General features: G+C 36.6%; 1 protein-coding gene across 4 annotated transcripts in view; it reads right to left on the bottom strand.

Moving 5' to 3' along the window:
• Positions 1–27,346, bottom strand: part of FUT8 (fucosyltransferase 8) — a 274,423-nt gene that overhangs the window by 227,079 nt on the left and 19,998 nt on the right. The window contains exon 1 of one of the 4 annotated variants that reach the window (XM_037984142.2): positions 1,671–1,694. The exons of the other annotated variants lie outside the window; for them this stretch is intronic. The gene's annotated coding sequence lies outside the window, so the exon portion shown is untranslated. Of the gene's footprint in view, positions 1–1,670; positions 1,695–27,346 lie in introns of those variants that run through there. 4 annotated transcript variants of the gene reach the window in all.

The raw sequence follows: 27,346 nt of genomic DNA, 5'->3' as shown, positions 1-27,346 counted from the left end.
CAATGCAATCCCTATCAAAATACCAATGACATTCTTTACAGAGATATTAAAAACAAAATCCTAAAATTTATAGGGAACCACAAAAGACTCAGAATAACCAAAGCCATCCTAAGCAGAAAGAACCAAAGTAGAGGAATCACATTAACTGACTTCAAACTGTATTAAGAGCTATAGTAAACAAAACAACATGGTACTGGCATAAAAACAGACACAGAGACCAATAGAACCGAGAAACCCAGAAAAAAATCCACACACCTACAGTGAACTCATTTTTGGCAAAGGTGCCAAAAACATACATGGCAGAAAAGACAGTTTCTTCAATAAATGGTGCTTAGAAACTGGATATCCATATGCAGAAGAATGAAATTAAACTCCTATCTCTCACCATATACAAAAATCAAACCAAAATATTGATTAAAGACAAAAATCTAAGACCTCAAACTATGAAATGATTAAAAGAAAACACTGGGGACACTCTCCAGGATATTAGCCTGGGCAAAGATTTCTTAAGTAACACCTCACAAGCACAGGCAACCAAAGCCAAAATGGACAAATGGCATCACATCAAGTTAAAAGCTTCTCCAGGGCAAAGTAAACAACCAACAAAGAGACAACCCACACAATGGAAGAAAATATTTGCAAACTACCCATCTGACAAAGGATTAATAACCAGAATACAAAAGAAGCTCGGCCAAGCACAGTGGCTCATGCCTGTAATCCCAACACTTTGGGAGGCGGAAGCAGATAGACTATCTGAGGTTAGGAGTTCAAGACCACCCTGGCCAACATGGTGAAACCCCATCTCTACTAAATATACAAAAAATTAGCTGGGCGTGGTGGCAGGCTGGTGGGATTTTTCAGGCTGGTGGAAAAAATATTAAAGATAGTTTTAGAGATAGACACAATCTTCTCGGAAAGTCAAGAAGTTTGCATAACTTCAGGAATAGATATGGTTGAAGGCAACCTGATCTTTACCTCTAAACAAATTAAAGTAGTAATAAAGGAAGGCAGAGTAGTTTACCTAGCTAGCTTGTTTACTCATATAATCTTAAGACTCACCTTTGATGTACCATGGGTGCTTAAGTGCTTTTTACTTGGAAAGTCCACAATGTCAACTAACCTCTAATGGTGTTGACTCAAGCTTTTGTTCATTGATCTTACTGCATAAATGCCAGTCTCACTTGCTGATCAAGGTCATGGTCACAATTGTTTACAGAACTCTCCAGGGAGTCTGTAAGCAGTTGAGACACCCTGGGCTGGACTGGCAAAACAGAGTATCTGTGTGTCATTGTACTTTATTCATCCGTGGCCTGGTCAGAGTCTGTGGGCAGACCCCCACAGCTGGTGCCCCTGTGTGAGGGGCGTTGCTGCAATCAATAATTTAATTGTACATTTTTAAATAACTAAGAGTGTATTTGGATTGTTTGTAACACAGAGGATAAATGCTTGAGGGGAGGGACAGTGCATTGTCCATGATGTGACTTTTACACATTGTACACCTATATCAAAACATCTCATGTATCCCATAAATACATATACCTACTATGAACCCACAAAAATTAAAAATAATTGTTTTTAAAAAAATCAATAAGTAGTATAATTCACTGGTTGTCCTTACTACCCAATTTTCAAAATAACAAATCCTGTTTATTAAAACAGCATTATCATACCTTCTACACAAATTTAAGATTTACAGTTCTTCCTCCTAAGGAAAAAAAAACAGTAGAAAACTAAATTTTTATGTGAAATTTGACATATGGATGCCAATCCCCAACATTTGCTATCAACATGGAATTAACTTTGATCAAAATTAATTTACTTAGAAAATCTTAGTCCACTGTATAGTGTTCTTTGCTGCTTTTTTATAGCAAGAAATACAGCTAAATTGTTTTTCAAATCACACTGAAAAATGGCTTACTACTTTTTATATTGCTGGCTTAACTTTTATTCCATGGACTTTTAACCTACTTAACTAAAAGCATACCAATTAAAATTTAAGATAAACATAATATCTAATTCACCTTAAGAAATCCAAAAGAACCATTATAAAATAAGCCTCCAAACTTAGCAAGCATATCAGAATGGCCAGACCCGAGGGAAGTATTAGCAATATCTTCACGTTACATATATGTAAATTTTATTATCACTTCCACATCTGTGGGGCATTAGGTACAACAGTCACCTGTGAACCCTTTACACAGTGAACACATGGTAGACTATTACAAAATTAGTAGCTAGGGTAATACCTTAAGGAATTATTAATAATTTTGTTATCCAGCCAGAGGATAGCTACAGAGTTGGAAAAGTAAGTTTTCCTAGGAAGAGAATAAGGAATTAGGGTGAGATACAAGGGAAATGACTTGGAGATGGTCACAAAAAGAATAGGCGAAAGTAATAACAAGGAAAAGACTACATAAAATTTTCTAGAAAAAAATAATATAGCAAAAACAATCAAATGAGAATGAAGATGGATGATTGTGAAAGACAGAAAATACTATAAAATTCCACTCTTAATTTTCTAAATACAAAATACATTCCTGAGACCCCATATTCCTGAAACTCCAAAACAAAGTCTAAATAAAACTGAGATGTAGGTCGGGCACGGTGGCTCACAACTGTAATCCCAGCACTGTAGGAGGCTGAGGCAGGCAGATCACAAGGTCAGGAGATTGAGACCATCCTGGTTAACACGGTGAAACTCCGTCTCTACTAAAAATACAAAAAATTAGCCGAGTGTGATGGCGGGCGCCTGTAGTCCCAGCTACTTGGGAGGCTGAGGCTGGAGCGTGGCGTGAACCCGGGAGGTGGAGGTTGCAGTGAGCCAAGATCGTGCCACTGCACTCCAGCCTGGGCGACAGTGAGACTCTGTCTCAAAAAGAAAACACACACACTGAAATGCTGACATGTAATACGTGACATACTTTCTAGCTAAAGTCATAACCAACAAAACTGATTCAATTGCGTCAGTTTCTAAGAGATAAAGAAATAAAGACAATTAAGACTAGTCAGGTCAAGTGGTTATACATGTAAAACTAAACTATTCAGGTAACAGTGGCTAGTTATATGAGACAAGATAGCTTAGCACATGGGGCACAGAATACAGCCCTGCTCCCAAAAAAAGGTCATATGACTTTGAGAAAGCCACTATATATCATCTCTAAAGCTAAAATAATGTCTTCTCAGTAGGAATAGTGCTACTGCATCAATAAGTAATACAATGTGTTGGGCTTTTTTTTTTTTACTTTCTTTCTTTTTTTGAGATGGAGTTTTGCTCATGTTGCCCAGACTGGTGTGCCAATGGCATGATCTCAGCTCACTGCAACCTCTGCCTCCCAGGTTCAAGCCATTCTCCTGCGCAGTGGCTCATGCCAATAATCCCAGCACTTTGGGAGGCCAAGGCAGGCAGATCACCTGAAGTCAGGAGTTTGAGACCAGCCTGGCCAACAAGGTGAAACCCTGTGTCTACTAAATATACAAAAAAAAATTAGCCAGGCATGGTGGCAGGCGCCTGTAATCCCAGCTACTCATGAGGCTGAGGTTGGAGAATACAATGTTTTCTGAGTGAGGAGACGCTACGGAAAGAGGACAGGGTTCCTGGCTTCTAAAAAGAGAAAAAAAGTATTTATTAACTAAGTTATTTCAATATATATAAAAAAAAGTCTTTCCTTCCTTCCCCTAGAACATAAGAAGCTGACAAAACCACATGACAATTATGAAGACAGGAATTATTGCTTGAATCTGGGTCACTAAAATTATTAGCTGTTCAAATGAGATAAAAGAAAGGGGAAACATTAATTATCTAGCAGTCTACATTTTCTTTGTTGTTAATGTGAAACATATCTCACACAAAACCATTCAAATAAGATAAACATCCCTATGGGTCCTTTGAAGCAAAGATTGGACAAATAGTAAAAATTATTTAAACAATTCCTGATCACCAAATGTCAACAAATTTAGTTTCAAAAAATGTTTTAATCCATACAGTTAACATCCTACTTTAATATCTTTTCCTAAAAAAGAACATGAAAGTTCACATAATACAAAAAAGCCTCACAGTTTTAAAGAAGGGGGTATGGGTGGGAGAAGTAAGAAATTCAAACAGCTTCAAGGACAAAAACCATGTCCCACACCAGAACATATTTACAACTCTTCATCTTGAATTCAACTAACATCCAACTGCGGCAATCAGCCAAGCTTGGCAAATTAAAATAACAGTAATTCTGACAGATTATCTTCTATAAATATTCAAATATGAACATTTGTGTTCATGCAAAGGTCTACATATGCCAATCAAAATGCTTTGTTAAGGATCCTAACAATGAGCTTTTTTTTTTTAACCCATCTGTAGGAATCCCCTGAATCCTTAACTTTCATTTTAACTCACCCCAGCTAATTATGAGACACATTATCTGTCTAGTTGTAGCTTGAATTAAAAACTTAAGGATAACATTCACATAGTATCAACAGAAAAAAGGAACCTAGAACCTTTCAAAATCTAGGTCTGTAAAGACAAAAGGAAAGATCCAGGAAGGGAGGGAGGGAAGGGCAGAGAGAGTCTCTTGAAGGATGGCAACCAAATAAAAGATTACCTTTCTATTTGCGTTAGCAGATAGGTATTACTTTACTGAAAGTAAAATCTAGATATAAAGAGCAATTAACGATTTCATAAATTTGGGCTCTATTCAAAGTTTCATTAAGGAAGACTACTATTTATGTGGCTCAAGACAGGATGCTATGTTTTGATGACAAGTTTAAGTATATGAAACTGTCAAAAGCAGAAAAATGCCATCAGTATGAAATTCACACCAAACACACTTTTTGAAATCTACAGATGTCCTATCATCAGGAACAATCAATAAATAAGAGTAACAATGGCTTTAATGAAAGCAAATTATCTGATGCGTGAATTTGTTAATTGTTCCCTCCTGTCCTCCATTACTCAGTTTCCCTTAAACATGTACACAGTTACCAAACAGCCTCACGCCTTCCAGGAAAATTACAAGTGATAGGCACGTTTCTGCATTCAGGGCAGCATTATATTATGAAGAAAATTTAACCTATTCAGAAGCATATACTTCTCTGATCCCACCTGGAAAGAAACAGCTATAAATAGCTCTACTAAAATTGCTCAAAATATTTCTAGACAGGCAGGCTTACAACAGAAACTCCTACTTTATGATCACTCACTACTCAGCCATCCAAGTTCAACAGTGGATCTAAGCCAAACGAGTAGTTCTCAAGTGAGGGAAGGGAGAAAAAAAGTCTGGTCTAGGGACCAGTAGCTTCAGCCTCCCCTGGGAGCTTGTCAGAAATGCACAATCTCAGGCCTTACCCAGGGACATACTGAATCAGAATCAGTATTTTACCAAGATCCTCAAGTGATTTATATACACATTAAAATTGAAGAAGCTCTGCAGGAGGGGGAATATTTGAATGAGAAAAAAGGTATAATCTTTTCAGAGGTTGGTTACCACTGTAGGCCACTGTTTGGCTAATAGGCAACCAATTTTAAAACTTTGTTTATGGGTAACATCATTACTTTAACCATAATTTTTTTTACATTTTAAATAAGGGCTTTTAAAAAACAGAAATATCTCAAGAGGCAAAGAATGAGTATCTAATGATTAAATGTAAGTTCCTAAAAAAAGCTGTGACAGAGTTACCTTAGAATAAGTGGACCCAGGCTGGGCATGGTGGCTCACGCCTGTAATCCCAGCACTTTGGGAGCCTAAGGCAGGTGGATCACTTGAGGTCTGGAGTTCGAGACCAGCCTGGGCAACATGGTGAAACTCCATCTCTACTAAAAATACAAAACTTAGCCAGGCATGGTGGTGGGTGCCTATAACCTCAGCTACTCGGGAGGCTGAGGCAGGAGAATCACTTGAACCTGGGAGGTGGAGATTGCAGTGAGCTGAGATCCCACCACTGCACTCCAGCCTAGGTCACAGAGTGAGATTCTGTCTCAAAAAATAATAATAAATAAGTGGATCCATCCGGGCATGGTGGCTCACACCTGTAATTCCAGACCACTTGGAGGTCAACATGAGTGAATCACTAGAGGTCAGGAGTTCGAGACCAGCCTGGCCCACACAGCAAAACCTCATTTCTACAAAAAACACAAAAATTAGCTGGGTGTGGTGGTGGGCGCCCGTAATCCCAGCTACTTGGGTGGCTGAGGTAAGAAGGCTGCTTCAGCTCGGGAGCTCGGGGCTCCAGAGAGCCAAGATCACACCACTATACTCCAGCCGGGGCATCAGAGCAAGACACTGTCTCAAAGAGAAGAGAAGAAAACAAAAGAGGAGAGGGAGAGGGGAGGAGAGGAGGGGAGGAGGGGAGAAGAGGAGGGGAGTAGGGGAGGGGAGGAGGGGAGAAGAGGAGGGGAGAAGGGGAGAAGAGACAAAGTAGACCCGTCTCATGCCACCACCACATTAACTAGACCCACCAATCACATTAACTAGACAAATTAATTTTTAAAATAATAACAACTCCTTTCCTTCCAAACCCTCAGCATTAAGAATATCTGGGACTGGGGTCCAAGAAGCTAGGAAAGAGACCAACAGACCAAAGGCCTATGGCCTCCTGTGACCAGAAAAGAAGGCTATATATACTGGTTATTCAGCTACTTTCTCTCAGATCCAAATCTACCCTTTAATACTCATCTCTGTAACACTGAAAATAAAACTCTGAAAACTACTTTTCTCTTCTGCAGCTAGCTTCCTCATACTGCCAATAAGGACACTAGAGGGAGAATGCAGTCCATGCTTTTTCCAGTCAGCATTGCCCAGCATAGGTCCTCCACCCCAGCAGTAGCAGTGATAACCACCAGCTTTTTCTGGCACTCTCAGAAATTCCCCTCAGACATACCAACAGCTGTCAGGAAGTACCCCCTCCAGAGGTTTTGAATCCCAATTCTATGAGGTCCCAAATCCAAGTTCTTATTTCCCCCCAACCATATGAATAGTGGTTGATTCCTGCAAATACTGTCTCTGTGTTACCCCTGTGTTCCCTGTTTGCTTTTTCAGTCCTCCAATACCTGTATAATCCATTCCCTATATTAAATTTTCTGGGCTGAAATTTTTTTGTTTGTAATTCTGTAGAGAGAGGGGTTACTATATTACCCAGGCTGGTCTCAAACTCCTGGTCTCAAGAAATCCTCCTGCCTCGAGTATTTAGTGTGGACTGTTTTCCTGACCTGATCCTAATTGAGCCATCACGGCTAGATGGAATAAAATTCAACATGATCTTGATCATTTGGAAAACAGTCTTCCCAAACATGATAGTCCATAAGAAAATATTTACTGCCTCTCCTCCAAAATAGGTGCAAGATAGGAAATGGACACAAAAAGCACAGTTGAGGAAGAAAGAAGAAGAAACATAACCTAGGAAAGCAATATACTGAAACAAGTATCATGGTATAAAACACATTTTAACCCTGAAAAACAAAAAAGAAAGGCCAATAAAAAGTTTGAAACAAATACAAGTTTTCAATGCTAATGAAAACCACAGACTTTTAGATATATGATTCTTCTGCCTCTGCCATTGTTCAGTTTTGTTACAGCAGTTTTATATCTAGTTTGGGTTATTACACTTTAAGGAGGCTATTGAGAAATTAGGGAAAGTCCAAAGAAGATTATACAAATGATGAAAGGGGATAGGAAATAGGATCTATAAAGAAAGGTTCAACAGTCAAACCTTTTAGTCTAGCGAAAAGAAAACTTCAGGCCAACATATTAACTGCCTTCCAGTTTAACAGTTCTAACCAGCTGCCCACCATCATCTCTACAGAGGATATGAGCTTAAAATGGAAGACAACAAAGTAAGTGAAGACCTAAAATGTAGCTTCTTAGCTTATGACTCTCCTTCAAATAACTAAAGTGGTGGCTCTCAATGCTGGTTTCACGAGAGAATGATCCAGGATATTTTTACCAAAAGATGATGATGATGACGACAACGATGACGACGACGACAATGATGCCCAGAACCCCAAAGGCAAAGGTCTAATTTAACTGGTATGACACAGAGCCTAGGCATAAAGAACAAAAAGTATCCAAGTGTTTATAATATACTGAAAGCGGGAATGAGAACCACTTAATGGAACACTGCATAACTGTGCTACTCAAAGTATGTTGTAAAGAGGAGAGGGAGAGGGAGAGGGAGAGGGAGAGGGAGAGGGGAGGAGAAGAGGGGAGGAGGGGATGAGCTACATCCAGATCACCAACAGGAGCTTGTTGGAAAGGCAACATCTCATCCCATTCCAAAACTACTGAATAAGAATCTACACGTTATTATGATCCCTACACAATCCCATATGCCCATTAAAGTTTGAAAAGCATTGTTCTATAATAGTTTGAAAGGGGCATGAGTGTGTGAGACCAAACACCAGCCTAAAAATAACTAAGCTGAATTTTTCTGAACTTTTAAATATAAAAATTTTTTTACCCTAAGGTCATTTAGAGTTTACTAAGAATACTATTTTAGAGAGTGAATAATAATTATAACTAAATATTCAACACATACTGTTTGCTGGCATTATTATTATTATTATTTTTTTTGAGACAGGGTCTTGCTGTGTTGCTCAGGCTGGAGTGCAATGTTACAATCACAGATCACTGCAGCCTGGATGGACCTCCTGGACTCAAGCAATCCTCCTGCCTCAGCCTCCCATGTAGCTGAGACTACAGGCACACACCACCGCACCAGCCTAAGTTTTTCATTTTTTGAAAAAACTCCCAAAGTGTTGGGATTACAGGCACAAGCCACTGCACACAGCCCATTATTCTTTACAAATTGATTTAATCATCAACCCATCTATAAAATAGATATTTAATAATAATTAGTTATGGCAAAATAAGGTATTAAATAATCTGCCCCATGTACTACTTAAAAAAAAAGTCATAAACCTGAGACTTGAGCTGTAGTCTGTTTAAGGGCCTATACTTAACCCCAAAATAATACTAGTTTATCAACACCATTCCCAAACATTCTGAAATCATTCACAACAAAAGTATAATAACTGGTAATGAAAACGCTATAAAGAGTAAAGAAAAAAGTAGTGTGCTCTTCTCTGGTTTAAAAAAAAAAAAATTCAGCCAGGTATGGTGGTGTGTGTCTATAGTCCCAGCAACTTGGGAGGTTGAGGAAGGAGAATCACTTGAGCCTAGGAGTTTGAGGCCAGCCTGGGCAACATAGTGAGATCCCTGTCTCTTGAAAAATTTTGGTAATAACCACTTATATTTGGGAATATTATTTATATTTGGGAAGTAACTGAAACCCTATGTTGGGGGACACATTCTTCCCCAATGCCTCCTTAATTCATCCCTACAACTATTACTACTTCCACAACCATTACTACCACTACAACCCTCAGAAAAGTAATGTACATGAGGCTATAATTAGTTTTCACAATGAAATAGGCATGACATAAATTTAGCCTGATTTTTCTCCTCTGTATCTCACTGCTTCCAACCTCTAAAAAAGTCTACTGCTTCCATCTGTTACTATAGAAGCAAAAATTACCATTTCAGTAAGACCCAAATGGTACTTCTGGAAATATTGAGGAAAACTTCTAAAGGAGAGGTCAGACAGAGACTGTCAGTAAAAAGCCTACTAGAAGCTTTAACAATTCATTTAATTCTAAATCACACAAAAGAATAGTCAAAATTCTCAGAGATAAATAACATTGTTGTACTGGCAGATAGACTGAATTTAAAATATGCAAAATTATATTCTATGAGTATTTAAAGCAGAGCATTACTAAGATATTTTAGCTTCATTCAACAAGCACGTTCCATTAAAAAAAAAAAAAAAGCATACAATACCTTTTTAATTAACAATGACAAACCAACCCTGGTGACCTAGTTTCTGATAATGAACAAAACTACAGATATTAAAAATACAGTTGCTTAACCCATAAGAATTATTAAAGTCGATACAGGAGCCAAAAAGATTTGCAGGCTAAAGATATCAATGCAAAGACTCACTGAAATATAGTCTTCCAAACACCTAAGTTTAAAATTACAACCAGGCAATTTATTGGTTCCTTTGAGTAAGATTTCACTTGAAGAATCTAAAAAAGATAAGGTCATGTGAAACACTGTAGGGATGCAACTTGATTTCCTAAAAAGTCGAGTGAGACTTCCCAGGAAGGCAAAGATACAACTCAAAAGAATAGACAGATAAAACTCAAAAGAGTGTTCTTAAGGAGGAAAGCAATAAGTCGAAAACACAGAGGCTGAGCATTCCTGATTATCCTTTCATTAAATAATATGACTAATAAAATGACCCTGACCAAAACTCCCTGAAAATTTCTATCAGCTTTGAAATCTTCATATTATATAAATTATCCGTAGTTATGCTTTTCTTCTAGTTAGCAGCAGAAAAGTGCTCCCTTTCCCTCTCCACCTAGCTTCATAACAGCACATTCTCAATCTGCTTTCCTTTCCCACCCTATCCGGAGACTATAAATTGAGTAAAATATGACATATTTTATACTAAATTGAGACTACTTTACTCATAGTGTCAACAATTATTTTGTTTGAATAACTGAATAAAATATGATATATTCATTTTTAAATACTCCAAATAAGTAAATTGTATTTTATAAATTTTAATATTTATAATACTTTAATATTTACTAAACATTAGCTGAATGAATAAATGTCACCATCCATTAAACTCTTATAACCCAGAAAAATCACATATATGTAAACATTTAAACGGAAAAAATTTACCACCTCCATTACCAATAAAATGAAAAGCTTATTACATCAAAGAAAAACATTTAAAAATCATTAGAATCATTTTTTAATCATCAGGAAGAATAAATTTAAAAGATGATTCTCAAACTTCATAGAGAATAAGAATTATGATTAAGCTTATAAAACTGCAGGGTCTGGGCTCCATGGCCAGAGATCCTGATTCAGACTCAGTTTCAGACGACAAACACAAAACTCTGCATTTTAACAAGCTTCCAAGGTAATTACCATGCAGATTATCCTTGAACCACACTTTAGTAAATATTTCACTTTCAAACCATTGTCAACTTCCAAAGAAGTCCTTCAGGTCTGATCAAAATGCCCATTCCCATCTTTCATCTTAGGAACATCAACTTCTGATTAAGGAATCAACATACAGAAAAAGTAATAGCAACCAGTTACTGGACATGTATTACTGTTGGAAATGAACTTTTACATACTCTAACATACACATACAAATTAAATTATATACTGCATATGAAGTATGTAACACAGTATCTGGCTGGAATAAATAAATGCTCAATAAAAGGAGCAACGATTATACTTAAAATTTATCACAACCTTAGGAGGTGGTTGCTATTATTGCCAATTTGCAGTTGAGGAAACTGAGGTCTAGTAACTTGCCCAAAGTCACAGGGGTAGTTAAGGGTCAGAAACAGAATTCAACACAACCTATTTGACTCCAAAACCTGAACTCTTTAATCTAGGCTAACTTCCTGAGGCACCAGGGCAACAACCGCAGGTACAAAACCACTCCACAGTCATACCCACTAGAAGAATTTTCCTGAGTCATACCACGAAAATCATGGCCAAAGTCCATTCTCACACTGGGGGCTATGAAGAACTGCCCAAAATTGGGTAATTTATAAAGAAAAGAAGTTTAATTGACTCACAGTTCTGCATGGCTGGGGAGGACTCAGGAAACTTACAATCATGGCAGAAGGGGAAGAGGCATGTCTGACATGGTGGCAAGCAAGAGAGAGTGAATGTGTGAAGGAGGAACTGTCAGACATGTATAAAACCATCAGATCTCATGAGAACTCACTCACTAACATGAGAACAGCATGGGGGACACCACCCCCATGATCCAGTCATTCCCCACCAGGTCTCCCTTGACACGTGGGGATTGTGGGGATTACAATTCAAGATGAGATCTGGGTGAGGAGACAAAGTGTAACCATATCACATACTCTTACAAATATTCCTATATGATTAAGCGAGAAAGAAGGGCAGTCATAGGACTATGATGAATTGAGGTTGCTAAAAATGTTTAATGTTTTACAGCACTTGAGAATTACAAATTAGGTAATCTATGTAATAATAACTCTAAAAGGAATATGACTGAAAATATGTCAAAGGAATCTATTCCGAAATCACTCGGGGTTAGCTGTTTAACTCAAAGACAGTACAAACTCAGTCTTACGGTTCTCCACATCTAGGCAGCCTCGGGGGGCCAACTAACAGACTTATTTCCTCCCTTGAAAATACAAACATAATTAGTATTTACTTCAAAGTTCTCTATTTAAAGTGATTTTTTTCTACTTAAATTTTTCTAAAATCTGATTATATTCCTAATGATTTTTTGTGTCTAAATTTTTTATTTTTTAAAAAACTAACTTTCCTAAAAATGTCTGTTTCTCCCATCATCTCAAGTTCCTACTAAATGGTTTTCTTTCTTCCAAGTGTATTTCTAGCTTGTCTATTCCCACCACCTATCCCCAAAATGGTAAGCACTGGTTTCCAAAATACCTCCTTACCTCTACTTGAACCAAGACTACATTCACAACAAATAAAACACAATTAGTCATAGCAAAAAATATTATATACTGATAACATTAGCATATTACAAATTCAGAAAATGGAAAAAAGATAAAAGTGTTTTATTCTGCTAAATTATATTTTAAAAACTTGTATTTTAACCTGGTATCTCTCAATAAGCAATACAAATCCTATAGCTGTTGTTTAGCTTTTCAAACCCTACAAATAGCTAAGATTTTTAAAAATTAAATCTATTAAAATTAGGCTCTTAGTCAAATAAAATATGATACATAGATAAAGAGCAATATACAAATGGACCGTAGCCTGCAGGAAAACATAACTCCCATTTGTTCACACTCTCCTTAAAGGAAACAAAATCTCCAGTACTACCACATCCAAACCAGAGGTGATGATTCACTAGAGTGCTCCTGCCCAAGGAACCCCAGTGCAAGAAGAAGCCAAAGTGAAAATCCTGCTTGAGACCTGTTCATTTAATATGTAAAAGCAGGTATCTCAATTACCTAAATTTTCACAAAGAATACATAACTTTTTTTTAACTATCATAGTTAGAAAAGATTTGCTAGTTTTTAAAATGTGATTAATTTACTGTTTTGTTTGTTTGTTTTTTGTTTTTTTTGTTTTTGGGAAAAGCGAACTTTAGTAATTCCTACCTGAGGAATGAAACTATAAACATATTAAATCCTATAAAAAGAAAGAAAAGAAAGGTTCTGAAAGGTTCCAGAAAGAGGCACAAAGTCCCGAAACCAACAAACACCATGTTTCACACTAAGTAAGAACTTTGTGCCTCTCCTACAGAGCTCTGTAGAGAAAAAAAAAAAAAAAAAATTGAGAGATCTTTAGGTAAAACCAGAGACCAGAACTATGACAGCAGAAATTCTGGAGTCTCTTGGAAGTCCTTCTAACTATACAACAAAGCCTCAATCAGTAGGAAACCTAAATATTTGGTAAAACCTTCCTCCCCACTTCCTTAAGTATAAAAAATATCCTTTCTCTTCCTTCTCCTGAATTCTGGAATCCTTCAGAACCTCACTTGTTTTTCTTTTTATAGGATTTAATATGTTTATAGTTTCATTCCTCAGACAAATACCTAATGCATGCAGGGCTTAAAACCTAGATGATGGGTTGACAGGTGCAGCAAAGCACCATGGCACATGTATACTTATGCAACGATCCTGCATGTTCTGCACATGTATCCCAGAACTTAAAAGTAAAATTTTAAAAAATAAAAAATAAAAAAATATGTTGCCCCTCCTGAGCAGATTCTCTGGATACAACTAGAGAGTGACGCTTTGCAGCCCCAGATTCCTCTTCACTCCTTGTTTGTTACACACAGAGGGAGAATAAGCCATCTACTTGTAATTCAATCAGAAACTTTTTATGAACATAGCAACTACAATAAACCTTTTCTCTTCTAATGGTATGTAAATGCACTGTCTGGTAAGGTATTCAGTAGCCAAATGTAGCCATATAAAATGTGGTTAGTTTGAACTGAGATGTGCTGTAAGTGTACAATACACATGGATTTCAAAGACTTAATATGAATAAAAGAATGTAAAAATCTAATTGATATTTTTATATTGATTAGTTGTTGAAATATTTTACATACATTATGGTAAATAACTGAAACCAATTTTAACTGCTTCTTTTTGCTTTTTTAAATGTAGCTAACAAAAAGTTAAAAAATTACAGGTGTGGTTCACTCTACATTTCTAATGGACAGCACTGGGGTATAAATTAATGACCATAGTTTTTACTAAACTATACCTAGATCAAACTTGCGCGTTTATATAGTATGATAAAATGTAGTCATTACAACAGCTAAACCAAAATTTTCTTTCCCCCTGACTTACAAAGTATACTACATTCACTTATCTGTTTCCAGGTTCCTTCCTTTTGTATCTCTTCATCTAAACTTAAAATATTGAATAAATTTTGTTTCTTCACCTCCTGCTCACTTCCACCCAAATTACCGGCCTTGAAATATTAATCTTTTATCTCCAAAGACTATCATACTTAGAAAAAAAATAGGAGAAAATTTTTCCCAAAGAGGCCTCCAAGGTTATCCCTAAGAGACAATACATGGCAATGTTAAAGGTTTGGTCTCTAGAATCAATAGCCCAGTGAGAACTCTACCTTTCACTAGGCAAATTATTGTAGCTCAGTTTCTTTGTCTGTAACAGAGGGTAAATACTATCATTTACTATCAAACTAATCTTTCATTTAATTAATATTTAATATTAAAATATCAATTCTATAGGTTATGAGATAATATAAGAAAAGCATTTAGCACAGTACCTGAGACTTTAGTGCTAAGAAGTATTAACCATTATTACTACCATTATTTCCTTTTTTGTCAAGCTTCCTGAACCTATCCCTTCTCTTTCTATTCCTAGCTTCCCCATCAACAGGTTCTCTCTTCAGTCAAGCCTAAAGTCCATCTAATAAAATGGAAAGAATACAGAGTAACAGAGAGAGAAGGTGGTCATTTGGGACTGACAAAAACAAAGAATTCCAAACACTGGAGCCCATAATAAAGTGGTCTGCATTACATGACAGAAAGATTCCTCACTATAAAAAGCAGTCAAGCTAAGTCTGGGATTCTGTAAAAAGTATCTTCACAGGTGACTGAAACAGTTGTTTCTAAAGTCCCCCTTTAATCCTCTATGCCCTGGAAAGGTATACAATGCAGATATTAAAATCTAGAAGCTATCTCATTGGCAATACTCATCAAAGTCTAAAAATTGTACATTCCTTATGGCACTCTGACTTGGCCATTGATTCATGCCTGTACACAAAAAAAACCAACAAGCTCCTATCTGCAACTATTGGAGAGCCCAATTTTAAACTTTCACCTTATGGCACGGAGAGAGAGGGGAAGACAGAGAGGGAGGGGGGAGATAAAGGGGAGGAGAGGAGGGAAGCAGGTGGGGAGGGAGAGAGAGAGAGACACGAAATGGTCAAAATTCCTACTTTGCCACTTGTGGTAAACCAAGCCTCATGGACTTGGAGCAGATTCAGGTGGGTAACTCTTTAGCCTAAGCCAAAATATAGGTAAGCTGAATCTCTTATTACCCTTTTCATGTTCTTTCATATATTATAGACATTTACATTATGTTTTATTTCCTTTCTCTTCCTTCTGAATTCTAAAGTCTACAACACTGCGTCTGACATATTAGGTACTTGATAAAAGAAAAACTTCCGCAGAATTAAATTTTAACTGAACAATTAACGATTTGCAAATCGGGCACCCTCCTAAGCCAGAGTAGGCACTGAGACTCCAGCACAGCTACACGGTGGAAGATTTAAGGACAGAAAAAAGCAAGCAATGTACAGAAAAAGGAAGTGACATACAGAAAAAGGAAGTGACGTACAAAAACAGTTGGACTGGTTACAGGTTGGTGTTTGCCTTATTTGAACACAGTTCGAACAGCTGACTACATTTGATTGGCCAACACTTAGTGACTGGCACAAGTGTGACTACAGTCGGTTTCTGCCTCCACTTGTTACAGTTCACAGTGTACAGAAAAACCTTTAGGCTAAACTGAAGTAAGAAGGCAGCTTTTGTCTAAACTTAACATACTCATAAATATTTGTCATATTGGATTGAATCTATAGCGGCAATATGAAAAAAAAATATTACTTACCTTCAGTTTTTAAAACATTTTCACGATTTCACTTGATTGTCCCAAAAATTGTATAATTAAGCATATTGAAGACATAGTCTTATTTTTTGCTAAGTTACTGAAGCTCACAAGTCTAAGTAACTAATTCAAAATTATTCATTTTTTTATGTCTTCATAAGCAAACTTTTGTTCCAAGACCAGGCTGGTTGTAAGTGACAAAATAAGAACTTTACAGCACTATATTACATCACACCACATGACACCAGAGCTTCTCTTAGAGAGAACCAGTGGGGTAAGGGAGAAGGCAAAAGAAGACTGTGATGATGACAAGTTTTTAACAATGAGTTAAATCTATAGCCTCCCTATATAAAATTGTTTTTCACATTTCACTTTCCCTATCTTACTGAAGTCTCAAAGTTCTATTTACTTTCCTAAAAGATTTTCTGTTAATTCCTTTTTCCTTACATAATTAAGTTATGCTTAATCATCAAAATTATATTCCATATCACATTTTACCTATCTTTCCTCATATCTATAAATCAATTCATGCTTTAAAAACTATGTGATTTTATATAGTTCCCTTATTTTGTCTTAATGAATGTTTTATTACTCTTTTCAGTTCTCCAGTATTCTCTGAAATGGCTTCTGTTCAATTTTATCCAGTCTGAAAATAACCTATTGTCCCCACGCTGCGATATTCCCACTGGACTCACATGAGAAAAGGACCAGAAATTTCTCTGTAAAAATACTTGAAACAAGCAATCAGTCAACATTAGCTGACATTTAAGATACAAAAAGCAAAGTTAACTTGCTACCTACTGTCATTCCTGAGCCCATATTTAGAATGACCTATAAATCTCCTTTGATTAAAGACAATTCACTGCTCTTCTCTGAATATGTTTCCTCATCTGTAAGAAAGTTGGTCTCGATGTTTAGAATTCAAGATTTAAAGAGGTGCTGAGTCTGGGGATTTAAAGCTAAGTTTATTTACCCTAATCATTGATGTATTATTTTAATGCATATATTTGCACCTTGTCTACCCACTGTACTCTGAGGTAAGAACCATGTCCTATACAATTTTATATGCTTACCACTTTTAATATGGTGCTATGCAAATACAGGCAAGTTTCACTTGGTTTTCTAACTAAAAGTGTTAAATTGTTGGCTTTAGCAGAAGGTTCTTCATATTTTCCTATGTGCAATTCAACAAGTCACTACAATTTTGAACCAGATTCTAAGCAGATAACACTGTAAAATTGTGGTGAGAATCCAAGATATTTTATTATATCTTATGATCAATATTCAGCAAAACTGCCATCTGCAAAAGAAATGGTAATTAACTGGGAAAGGCAAAAAGGCTCTAAACCTTGCTTTTAGCCACAGTCTTCCATAACCCTTATATATAATCCCTGACTGATTAACTAAAAACCAGACCCCTAGAATGCCATCAACTCCGTAGATCAAAGCTCTGGGAGGGGGGAGGGATGTGACATACATGTGTATTTAGTTTTTGATTTATCATAGGAGTTCTTTCTCTAAAAATTAAGAGGTTTGCCAAATTTGTTTTCAGATGAGGTCAAAGGCAATTTCCTAGTAGAGTAAAATCTGAAGAAATATAGTTTTTTAACACAGATACAGGCTTTTGTAAATGTTTCCAGTCAACCTGTAATAATGTCAACATTAGCTAAAATTTAGATTGAAAACTATTACCCTACTCAGCAGTTTGAGCAGATGCCTGGGCCTTGATAAAAATCACTAAACTGTGTTTAAAATATATGTGTATCTGTAAAATTCAATACAGACACAGCTGACAAGAATCACTTAACTGTGCATACAGCAATAGAAGAACTAAAAGGTTATGAGAACCTTAAAAGTCACATGTAATCATCACATCTGCATGCAGTTAAATACACAGCACTCCAGTTTCAGAAATCCTGAGCTTACCAAAAACTTTTACAACTAAATTTGGGTTATTTGGGGTGGGGGTGAAAGAGATGAGAAAGGAGAGTAAAGAGCCTTTTACAGTCCCTATTTTGACTAAATCTGCAGCTGTAATTACAGCTGTTCTGAAGCTTTTCTTGGAACTGCCCAATTACATTTAAATAATAACCAAAAGTAGGTTTAATGAACAGAAGAATTTGACAGGAAGACTTCTTCATAGTTAAAAGCTATTTTTGACTATATAATTAATATTTTATTATTTTTGCCCTGCAACTAATCGATAAGAATTGTTACATAAACGCAAGAAAGTTTTTCTTCCTAGGGTTTTGGAGTTTTTAATGTTTTTCTGAAAAGAAAGTACACTGAATTTCTTTGGTACTTGTGCAAAAACTTGCATTTTAGGTTTCTTCTCCCTTGCCATGCCATCTGTTTTACTATGAAACAAGTCTATTACCCACATGACATAAATGTGTGATACCAATAAACAAAACATAATCCTTTTAAATATCATTCCAAATATATTTTTTAATGATGCATTTTACTCAAAAAAAGTTACAACACGAATCAACACAAATGAAGCTATACACATTTTAAGACTCATTTTTATGTTATATTTTAAATATAATCAACAGTTAATTTCCTGGACAATTATTCAAATAGGGAATTTTTTTTATCACAAATCTATAGAACTTTTTAAGTAACTGATCTGTCCGTTTATAAAAACATGCTCAATGGCTGAAATTTTTTTAATCGCATGTTATGTTTTATCCCTGGATAGCAGAGATTCCTATAAAAACATCAATACTTTCTTAGGGAGAAATAAAAAAGGCTAATAAAGAAGCCTTTCAGATTCGCTAAGATTTAATATACAGAGACTAAAAGAAATACGTCCCAGAAAATTAAAGAAAGCTAGGATACTGAACACTTGCTTCATATTCACCATTATTACGGGTGAAGGAGAATGAAGTTAGGAAGCAAAGTAACATGTTACAAAGAAAAGGTTCTTGCCAGTGACAGTTTAGTGTTAGATAAATCTGTTCTCTAACTTCCTCTGGCTATCAAAAAGAAAAGGCAACGTTATTGAAATTTTCATATTTTGCTGAACAACAAAAAATCATAACTTTCTAATCATTGACGGAAAAATACTTAATACTACCTGACAATACTAAAATACTGACATCTGACACATTTACCCCGAGAGCCTCATGTAACTAATCTATTTTCCATAGTTATAGTCAGTATATTCATGTAGAAATAGTAAATATATTATTCTTCATGTTGTTTTTTTAAGTTGGTTCCAAAAGTACAACAAGGTCAATGGTGAACTTGATTAGGAAGGAACAGGAAACTCACCTTTTTCTGTATTCTGAAAAATTGGAAAGAAATGCCCCAATAATCCTAAATATGGTGGCCAAATAGTCACACTTTCCTGAATAGGCCTATATCTTCTATGGATGCTAACCAAACAGTCTGGTATTTAAATTAAAAGCTAAGCAAGCATTACAAGAGGAACACAAGGAGCCACAAAGCAAGAGGCAAACTAGCAGATAATAAGAGGATTTACATATTTAAAGAGGATAAAGATAATTTAATTTCAAGGCATAGATTATATTCACAGGAAACTGGCTCACCTGTAGTCAAAATGTACCTCATAAAGACAAAGAAATCACATGGAGCACAGAAAACAATTCACCAAACTCAAGAATGAACAGTGTTAAGCAGCAGCTGCTAGAAACCAGTAGTGCATTAAAAAGATAGAAGAGAATAGCTGATCCTTTCAGTCACAAAACTGAGTTCTCTGAAAAGCACAGGCAGGCTTTGAAAGGTTGGGTGCATACACCAAAGCCTGCAAACCAACTATCAAAAATGATCTCATTTGACTTCTACTAGGATCATCACAGAAGGATGAAGCAAAATGAAAACCGGCAATTGCAATTTAAGTTGAAGATGTGTCCTCAACTAAAATAGCTGCTGCAAAACTCTATTCAAATCTCCCTTCCAGCCACATGTCTACTTCAAAGCTTTTCATTATCATATATTACTGTTTCCTCTACTACAGAGCACCTACACAGCAGGATCCAAGACACAGTGCAGGCTGGGTGAGGTAGCTCACGCCTGTAATCTCAGCACTTTGGGAGGCAGAGGTAGGAGGACTGCTTGAGGCCAGGAGTTTCAGATCAGTCTGGGCAACATAGCAAGATCCATTTCTACAAAAAACTTTTACCCAGATGTGGTGGCACACACTTGTAGTCCTAGCTACTCAGGAGGCTTAGGCAAGAAGATTACTTGAGCTCAGAAATTCAAGGCTGCAGTGAGTTATGAACACACCACTGTACTCCAGCCTGGGCAACAGAGCAAGACCCTGTCTCTAAAACAAACAAAGAAAAAACTGCACAAAGAATTCAAGGAGCAAAGACTGAGAGAAATTTCCTGCACCACAAAATATTTAACTCCTTCATCTCTGAAATTTCACAAAGACAGTACCTTCCAAAATCAAGTTAGGAATCTAAAATTATGAGCAAGATAATGGGTCCTTCTATTTGGGGGGCTGGAACTGAGAAGACAAAGAGAAAGGCTGCAAGAGCCAATGACAAAAAAATCTACTGTGAAGACACTAAAAACTGAGAACTTTTTTTTTTTTTTTTTTTGAGACAGAGTCTCGCTCTGCTGCCCACGCTTGAGTGTGCAGTGGCACGATCTCGGGTCACTGCAACCTCCGCCTCCCAGGTTCAAGAGATTCTCCTGCCTCAGCCTCCCGAGTAGCTGGAATTACAGGCACCCACTACCTCACCTGGCTAATTTTTGTATTTTTAGTAGAGATGGGGTCTCACCATGTTGGCCAGGCTGATCTCGAACTCCTGATCTCAAGTTATCCACCTGCCTCAGCCTCCCAAAGTGCTGGGATTATAGGCATGAGCCACCACGCCCAGCCCCAACATTCTTAATAAAACTCAAATTGCCCAATAATTGCTAATCTACATGATCAATTCTCCACTCCTCTGAGACCTATCCTTGACTAATTACTCCTCAAAGTGAACTTTGTCTGACCCCTCCTGTCAAAGTCCTATAAAAAAATTCCACCATCCTTCTCCAAGTTAGAACTCTCCTTCAGGGCCTTCTCATGCCCACTATCTTTTTTTTTGTTGTTGTTTTTGAGACAGAGTCTCGCTCTGTTGCCCCGGCTGGAGTGTAGTGGCACAATATCGGCTCACTGCAACCTCTACCTCCTGGGTGCAAGGGATTCTCCTGCCTCAGCCTCCTGAGTAGCAAGGACTACAGGCACATGCCACCATGCCCGGCTAATTTTTGTATTTTTAATAGAGATGAGGTTTCACTATGTTGGCCAGGCTGGTCTCAAACTCCTGACCTTGTGATCTGCCTGTCTTGGCCTCCCAAAGTGCTGGGATTACAGGTGTGAGCCAACGCGCCCGGTCCATGCCCACTATTTTCTAACATAGTCTTATGCTAATAGAGTCTAACAGTGCTCTGGCTGATTTTCATCCAAACTATGTAATGTTCCAGGAGGGCAACAGGGCAGGAATTTGCATCATTTTTTCTTGATGGGTTCCAAGGTAATTGTAAGCACTGCTTCTATGTCCATATAATGACTAGGGAAATATACAATAGAAAAGTAAAGCTTTCTCTGGTCATTTCTTTAAAATAATAAAGACAAAGACAAACACTTATTAAGCACATAAATATACTGCTATATACTTCTATGTAATTGATTCTATTTAATGCTCACTACAACCCTCGAGATAAATATGCTTATCCTTATTTTACACATGCAAAATCAGAAATTTAGTTTAAGAAACTTACCCAGTTAGCTACTGGTAAATAGAGGGTTTAAATCCAATTATCCCAAGTCAACTCTTTCCACTCAAGCAAAGCCATAAGCTACACTGCCCTAGCTCCAACTACCATCTATAAGAAACAAATGCATTCTTTTGAGACCCCTCTGTCTTGTTAGGTCTACTTATTTGCTTTTCTCAATATCTCAGTAAGCCTCCATGACTTAAAAACTTCTTCATGTAATTCATCTCTTATTTCAACCTCTTCCTATATGTTCACCAATAAGACCTAAGTATCCTATAGCTGTCTCTCATCCAGTAATGCCAAGCTTTACAGTTAAAACAATTGTACTCCTAACAGATTTCATCAGGATGCGTTCTCTAAACATTTCTAAGTATTTTTCTATATTCTTCACATCATTTAATTAGACTCCACTAGTATGTACTGTAGTTTATTTTAACCAACTGAAAATGATATTGGAAATAAAATACTTTTTAAAACCTAGGTATTACTATATATGCAGAATAACAGTCTGGGGGGATTTCTTAGAAAGAAAATTGCCAATACAATTTGTATATAATAGATACTTGCATTAGCTAGTGCCAAAACATAAAGAAATTGTAATTCTCAAACCAGAATTATTTTTACCACTGAAAATAATGGGAAAAAAAGTTTTAAAAAATGGAAAATAATGGGGTTAAAAATACACTATATATGGAGGTCAGGATGCAGTAAAACAACTAAAACAAGTGAGTTTGTCCTCTCACTTAAAACGAAACAAAAACGATCATAATATAGAAAACAACATTTTTCAAGAAACTGGACATCAAGCAACAAAGAACAGTGATTCTAGATAGACAGGAAATAAACAATACCTTCAACAGTCCCAGCTTACAACCTTTAGAGACTTTTCAGGCTAAGGCCCAGGGAAGAGAAAGAAATCCAAGGGGAGCTAGGTACGTGGAGAAACGAACTTGAGTTGATGAAACAGAAGAGCTTAGAGTCCATGAAGACCAAGGCAGCTAGCCCTGGGAAAGTAGCAGGGTGGCTACGTAGAGAACAAAACCCAGAGATCTGCAGCAGGGCCTCTCAAATATTCAACACAGTACTGATGAGCTCAAAGTGTGAGACAACTACTGGAGGCTGGGGGAAAAAACATCTGAAAGAATTTGAGAGAACAGTGATGGATAATCATGCAGACTTAGGAATACTGCCTGTTCCTACCAGCCAAACTGGTAAAGCTCTTAATTCACAGGACATTGAGTGGAGTGCTTAAGAAGGTCTTGCCTCAGTAGTGAAGAGTAATTAGCCCTGGATTGAGCATTGCTCCAGGCCTTCTAAAAAAAATCATAAAAGCAAGCTTCAAATTGTCTCTAACTACATATCCAGAACAAAATTCAACAGAATTTCTAATAATAAAAGAATATCTAACACTCAAAAAAGGTAAAATTCACAGTGTCTATCATTTAAAGATTACCAGATATGCAAAGAGGCATGAAAACATGAATAAAGCAATCAATTGACTGAAACCAACCCAGATGTTAGCAAACAAGGACATTAAAAATTACTATAGTTTTTAAATAGAGACAAGGTATTACTGTGTTGCCCAGGCTGGTCCTAAATACCTGGGCTCAAGCAATTCTCCTACCTCAGACTCCCAAAGTGCTGGAATTACAGGCATGAGCCACCATGCCTAGTCTAAAAGTTATTCTAAATGTATTTCACATAGCCAAAACATTAAGGGACATGGAAGATATAAAAAAGATCTAAATCAAAACTCTAAAGATGAAAACTATAATATCTAACATAAAAAAAAACTACATAGAACAACAGATTAGACACTGTAGAAGCAAAGATTCATGAACTTGGAAAAATACCAATAAAGATGATCCAAAAATGTAACACAAAAAGAGAAAAGAACACAAAAAGAATATAAAGAGCATCAGTGAACTGTGGGGCCACATAAAGAAGCCAAATACACATCATAACCCAGTGGGTTTATTTCAGAAACATAGAGTTGGATTGACCTTTAAAAATCAAGCAATGTAATACACCATATTAACAAACTTTTTTTATTTTTTTGAGACAGGGTCTCAAACTCTGTCACTCAGGCTGAAGTGCAGTGGCATGATCTCGGCTTGCTGAAGCCTCCACCACCCAGGTTCAAGCAATCAATCTTCCCACCTCAGACTCCCGAGTAACTGGGACTACAGGTGTCCGCCACCACGCCTGGCTAATAAAAAACTTAAAAAACACAAACAAACATGGAATCACTTCAACACATTAAAAAAAAATGACGAAATTCAAAATCCATTCCTAATTTTTTTTTTAAACTTTACCAAAACTAGGAATGGAAAAAAAACTTCCTCAGCCCAATAAAGTGCATCCTGAAAAATCTACAATATCATACTTAATTGTGAAAGAATAGATGCTTTCCGCCTAAGATTAGAAACAAGACTAACATGTCCACTCTATTTCTATTCAACATCATACCAGAGATTTTAGCCAGTGAAATCAGGCAAGAAAAAGAAATAAAAGGATTGTCTTTTTATTAGAATGGAAGAAATAAAGTCTCTTTACTCACAAAAGACATGCTTTGTCTATGCAGAAAAGCCAATGTAAGCTACAAAAAAGCTACGAGAATGAGTACAGCAGGTTTTCAGGATACAATGCCACTACACAAAAATCAACTGCATTCTTATGCATTAGTAATGAATAATTTAAAATTGTATGTTATTGGCTGGGTGTGGTGGCTCACGCCTTTAATCTCAGCACTTTGGGAGGCTGAGGAGGGCAGATCACTTGAGATCAGGAGTTCGAGACCAGGTGAAATCCCATCTCTACTAAAAATACAAAACTTAGCTGGGTGTGGTAGCTGAGCAATCTCAGCTACTCGGGAGGCTTAGTCAGAAGAATCGCTTGAACCCAGGAGGTGAAGGTTGCAGTGAGCCAATATCATGCCACCGCACTCCAGCCTGGGTGACAGTAATTGACCACACCTGGCCAATAACTCTGTCTCAAAAAAAAAAGTTGATATGTTATTAAAATATTTATAAAAGCATCAAAAAATATAAAATACTTAAAGATAAACCTAATATGGGTAAGATCAGTAGATTGAAAACAATAAAATACTGCTGAAAGAAATTAAACATCCAAATAAATGGAGATATCTTATTCATGAGTCAGAAGATTTGATATTGTTAAGATGTCAATTGTCCCTCAAATTCATCTATAGATTTTGATGCAATTCCAATCAAATATTTACATACTGTTTCTAAAATTCATATGAAAATGTAAAGCCATTCAGGAGAGAAAAGCCACATAGTAATTTGAAAAGTGAAAGCTTAATAAAAAGGATCACTAACTATTTAACCTGGGGTTGGAGAAACAGCCAATTAACTAATGAGAAATAAAGAGAACTCTAAGAGTGGCCAATGCTCCCTAGGTTGACACAGAACACTAAGGCAAGAGCTTCCTCCAACCCTAAACTATCCCAGGGCTGAGATCCAGACCTTGTTGGAGAGAACACAGTCCTCTCACTGAATAGCAGAGAAGCTGCTGTAGTGCTGCACCAGCAGAACTTACTGGAAATCTACCTTGAGGAACTTGCCAAAAATCCATTCTTTAGGGTGCTAGTAAAATCTCTTCACAAAGATACTCTGTTACAAATCCACCTGAGGGGGAAGTAAAAGAAGTTGCTGGCCTTGGGTCACTGGTGCTGGGTACTGCTGCCCTCTGAGCACTGCAGAAGCCTGATAATGGTGAAAACATACACCCTACAGAAACTGTAGAGTGGGGAAGCCAATGTGGGTTGACACTGAAGAAGCTGAGTGTGTTGCTACAGTCCACTAAGCAAGTACACAGAAATGAAGAAGCAAAACTTTTCTACAGTGTTTCTCCAACACTCTGTACTGGCAAAGCTTAACATTGTCAGCTGACAAAAGAAAAATATTTAAAGGGCCTGATATATTTTCACAGAGCAGGCAAAAAGGGTGCATTTGAAGATGAGAGGCAACAGATTGGTAACCAGCACAACGGCCAAAATTGCTCTGAAAAGGAACAAGAAGTTGTATGGGTTAACGTGACCCGATTTCACGACATAAAGCCATAGTAGTCAATATTGTAGTGGCATCGAGAAAGACAAAGAAATCACAGCACAGAAACAATATCATGGAGTTGTGGTCCATTTATAAGTTGATTTTCACATAGGCTTAGTTGGTTTTATGTCTATCCTTAATTGGTTTTATGTCTATTCTGAGCTACTGTTTAGTATAGACCAAAATTACGTTCAGCTCCTTCTTATCATGTAAGAGGAATTTGGAGGGTGTTGCTTAAAATTTCATTCCACCTGTACATTTGTCACTTTAAAATTAAAATTGAGCTGGTATGAGACCAAAAAAAAAAAAAAAAAAAAAAGAAAGACAAAGTGATCAGTGGAACAAAATAGAATCAGAAATAAACCCACACATATACAATCAAATGATTTTTGACAAAAGTCAAAAGGACAAACCACTTCAGTAAATGATGCTGACACAACGGCATGTTCCCCACCCCCAAAAAAGAATTTCTATCCACTTTTTACTCCATATAAAAAAAATTAACTCAAATTGCATCATAGGTCTAAATACAAAACCAAAAAACTTCCAGGAGAGAACTTCTATGCCCTTGCATTAGGCAAATATATCTTAGATACATAAACAAAAACACAATCCATATGAGAACAAACTGATAGCCTGGACTTCATCAAAATTAAAACTGTGTGTTCTTCAAAGATACTATTAAGAGAAAGAAAAGACAAGTTACAGTCCAGGAAAAATACATATGCAAAGCATGTATCTTATAAACAACTTTGATCAAGAATATAAACCGCTCTCAAAACTCAATAATAAGAAAACAAACAACTCAATTTATATAATGGGCAAAATATTTAAACAGACATTTTACCAAAGAAAATATACAAATGGTAAATAAACACAGGAATGGACAGCCCCTGACCAAAAGTATATACTATAAGTTCCATTTTTTAAAAAAACTTTAGAAAATGCACTAAATGTATAGTGACCAAAAGCAATTCAGGATTTTCCTGGAGGCAACGAAGGATGGGCAGTAGTGGGGGAAAAGATTACAAGGGGGCAAGAAGAAATCTGTGGAGGTAATGAGTATGTTTACTATCTTAATTGTGGTAACGGATTCAGAGATGTATACATATGTCAAAACTAATCAAATTGTTCATTTCAGATGTGTGCAGTATTTTTTATTGCCAATCATACCTCAGCAAAGCTATTTAAAAAAAAAAATCACACTCCATCGACCCACTAGAATACAAACTATATAGAAGTCTCAGAAAAAAAAGTATACGTTACGGAATTATAAATCACTTAAAATGGAGTTCATGTGATTAGTATCTTTTAAAAGTATCCCTAAAACTCAACAACAAAAAATCTGATTCAAGAATGG

This window comes from Chlorocebus sabaeus, chromosome 24 (genome assembly GCF_047675955.1).
Source record: "Chlorocebus sabaeus isolate Y175 chromosome 24, mChlSab1.0.hap1, whole genome shotgun sequence".
Taxonomy (NCBI): domain Eukaryota; kingdom Metazoa; phylum Chordata; class Mammalia; order Primates; family Cercopithecidae; genus Chlorocebus; species Chlorocebus sabaeus.
This window is presented reverse-complemented; position numbering and strand designations above follow the sequence as displayed.